This window comes from Dromiciops gliroides, chromosome 2 (assembly GCF_019393635.1).
Source record: "Dromiciops gliroides isolate mDroGli1 chromosome 2, mDroGli1.pri, whole genome shotgun sequence".
In the NCBI taxonomy this organism is placed as follows: Eukaryota; Metazoa; Chordata; class Mammalia; order Microbiotheria; family Microbiotheriidae; genus Dromiciops; species Dromiciops gliroides.
Window position 1 is genome coordinate 356,200,676 of NC_057862.1, and position 3,825 is coordinate 356,204,500.

The following is a 3,825-nucleotide window of genomic DNA, read 5'->3' on the forward strand; positions in this document are numbered from 1 at the left end:
ACTGACTCCTCCCGACCCGCCTCCTAGTCCTGGCCCCGCCCCCAAGGGCAGCCCCACCCGCCATGACTTCATCCCCACCCAGCCTAGTCTCAATCCTGCTTCTTGTTCCACCTCCAGTCCTATTTTGAGCCTGGTCCCTCCCTACACCAGTTCCCGCCTATGCCAGTTCAGTCCTAGCCACGCCCATCCCGATCTAATCCTGCTTCTTGCTCCACTTCCTATCCAATCCTGGGCTTGGTCCTTCCCTACACCAGTTCCCGCCTTTCTCAGTCCAGTCTTGGCCCCGCCCATCCTAGTCCTAGTCCTGGTTTTGCCACACCTCCCATCCAGTCGTGGGTTTGGCCCCTCCCTACACCAGGCCCCACCTACCCCAAGCCATTCCTGGCACCTCTCCCTCCCTTTCCCTTTTTCGATTTCAGGTTTAATTCCCAGTTCTTTCTTTGCTCTGGCCCATCCTCTCTTGTCTTCTCTCTCTAGGATGGGTCTGTGCATGCGCAGCCCCAGCAGAATTCAGTCCGAAGTCTTTTGCTGCCACTGTGGTCCGACTCTGCAAGTGTCGAGTAGGAATGGGATGGGGAACCTGCCTGCCCTCCCCCTCAACTGGCTGCTTGGACGAGAGGCAGCTTTATTTCTATAACAAATACACCTGGGCACCCGAGAACCACCTTCAAAGAGTCCCCCACCCCTGCCCAAAGACAGTCTCCCTCCTCCTCAGTCACCGTCTCCAAATTTGGAAAAAATATAACTCATCTTTCCCTCCAAACACTCTCCTGTTCCGAACTCGTTCTGCTTGGTAGAACTAGCCGCGAGGGGGAGGTGCAAATTAAGATGAAGATGCAGATTATTCCTGTGTTATGTTAGGCAGAACTTCCTGACAATTATAACTGACCCAAAGTGGAAAAAGTAGTCTGGGGAGATGGCAGTCCTAAGAAATCTTCGACAGAATGACTTGTTCAAGTACAACATGGTAGTTAGGTTGCAGATCCTGGGTAATTCGGTAGGAGGAGTTCATAGTTGGCTCCGGAGGCCCCATCTGACTCAGGGGACAGGAAGAAATTTGTGGAAAGAGCTCTGGACTCGGAGTCAAGAAACTTGGGTTTGGTCTCAACATTTAATATCTTTGAGGACATAGGCAAAATAATTTCCTCTTTTAAAAAATGAAAATACTAATACCTGTCCTGCGAGGAAAGAACTTTGGAAACCTTAAAATTGATATAGAAATGGAGCTGTTATTATTATTATTTTTGGTGAGGCAATTGGGGTTAAGTGACTTGCCCAGGGTCACACAGCTAGTAAGTGTCAAGCGTCTGAGGCTGGAATTTGAACTCGGGTACTCCTGAATCCAAGGCCAGTGCTTTATCCACTGTGCCACCTAGCTGCCCCTCAGTATTATTTCTATAGAACACATATTGGAAAGCAAGCACATCTAGAGTCTCTCTAAGGTTTTGGATTCTAACTCCACCAACACAAATGCCTGGGTGGGTGCAACAGGAGGGGAGATCCTTGTCTGCCTACTTATGAGAGTAAACACAAACTCCCTTGTGATTACTACTCAGACTTGTGTTGACAGACTTGTGGACTTAGACACTTTGAACTCTGGGTTTGGCACCACTGGCCCACACAGTCCAAGTGTCTGAATGAGATCAAGACTTAGGTTAAAGGAAGGAGGGTGGCAAAGACCTGGTAGCTGCTAAGGTGTGTCCTTTGCCCAGTCTTCCAGCCAGACATGAGGGACTCTGCATAGTTAAACCTATAGACCATGGCTTAATCCTTGTGCCCAGGGTTTCAGGGGACGTGTGGTGTTACCAGCCATGATTTGAATAAATTAGGGCTTCAGGTGCTGACTAAAACAATTTCCTTTCCTCTAGTATCTGGGGAAGGGAAGGATGCTAAAGCTGGCTGTCCCTACCATAACATGTCAGCAGCAGCCTGAAAAAGGGGAAAGCAATTATCTAGAGTCAGAAGAGCTTGCTCTGGATTTTGAATCTCAGCTCTAGCAATTTCTAGCAGGGCAAGTTACTTACTTGACCTCTCCAAGTTTGTCTTCTCTGCAAATTGTTGTGTTGTCTACTTCAGGGTATGGGGTTCTTGGAAGATCGTGTGTATAAGGAGTTTGTAAGCCTTAGAATGCTATGTGGCTGTGAATTATTTTATTGTCATCATTATCATCATTGTCATCTCTGCGTGGGTGGCCCACAATCTAGATACCCAGCCCTATTCTCTCTCCTGAACTCTAGTCCCACATCACCGACTGACTATTGTATATCTCCAACTGGATGTCCCGAAGAGAACTCATTATCTTCTCCTCCCCTAACCCTCCCTCTTCTTAACTTCCCTATCATTATTGAGGGAACCACCAGCCTCCAAGTCACCCAGGTTCCAACCTTGGTATCATCCTCCACTCCTCACCTTCATTCATCCCTTATATCTAACTGGTTGCCAAATCTTGTTGTTCCTACCTCCACATCTCTCAAATCAATCTCCTTCTCTAAACTCACATAGACAGCACCCTAGTCAAGACTTCCATCATTTCTCCCCTGGACTATTGCTGTACCCCTGACTGTTCTCCCTGGCTCCAGTCTGTACCCACTCCAGTCAAAATGTTGCCCAAATGGTTTCCTAATGCCTAGGTCTGACCATGTCACAGCCTCCCCTCAGCTCCACTACTCAATAGACCAATGGCTCACTCTTACCTCCAGTATCAAATATAAACTCCACTGAAATTTAACACTTCACAACCCAGCCCTTTAGCTCCACTCTTCTTATACATTATTCTCCAACACAAACTCTAAAAGTCTCAGCAAACTGGCCTATTTGTCATTCTTCACCAATGACACTCCATCTTTGGTCTACATGCCTTTGCACTGGAATGTTCTCTTCTCACTTCCTAAATCCCCTTCTTTATGGATTCCATTCAAAAGCAACCTTTGGCAAGAGACCTTTCTCAGTCCTCTCAGCTGCTAGACCCTTCGCCTCTCAGGGGACAATCCCTGTATGTATCTTGCACATATCTATGTATATGTTTCTCCCATTAGAACCGGGATTCTTAACCTGGCATCTGAATTTTTAAAAAATATATTTTGGGGGCAGCTAGATGACGCAGTGGATAGAGCACCGGCCCTGGAGTCAGGAGTACCTGAGTTCAGGTCCAGCCTCAGACACTTAACACTTACTAGCTGTGTGACCCTGGGCAAGTCACTTAACCCCAATTGCCTCACTAATATATATATATATATATATATATATATATATATATATATGTAGTGGAATACTATTGTACTATAGGAAATGATGAGCAGGATGCTCTCAGAAAAACCTGAAAAGACTTACATTAACTGATGTAAAGTGAAATGAGTAGAACCAGGAGAACATTGTACATAGTAACAGCAACACTGTAAGATGATCAACTGTGAATGACAGCTGTTTTCAGTAATATAATGATCTAAGACAATTCTGAAGGACTTTGGATGAAAAATTCCATCCATCCCCAAAGAACTGATGGAGTCTGAATATAGCTCAAAACAGACTTTTTAAATGTTATTTAATTTTTTTTTTTTTTAGTGAGGCAATTGGGGTTAAGTGACTTGCCCTGGGTCACACAGCTAGTAAGTGTTAAGTGTCTGAGGCTGGATTTGAACTCAGGTACTCCTGACTCCAGGGCCAGTGCTCTATCCACTGTGCCACCTAGCTGCCCCTAAATGTTATTTTTATTGGATCTTTTTTTGGTTCTATGTTTTCTTTTACAACATGACCAATATGGAAATATGTTTTTTCATGACTACACATGTATAACCTATATAAAATTGCTTGCCTTTTCAGTGAGGG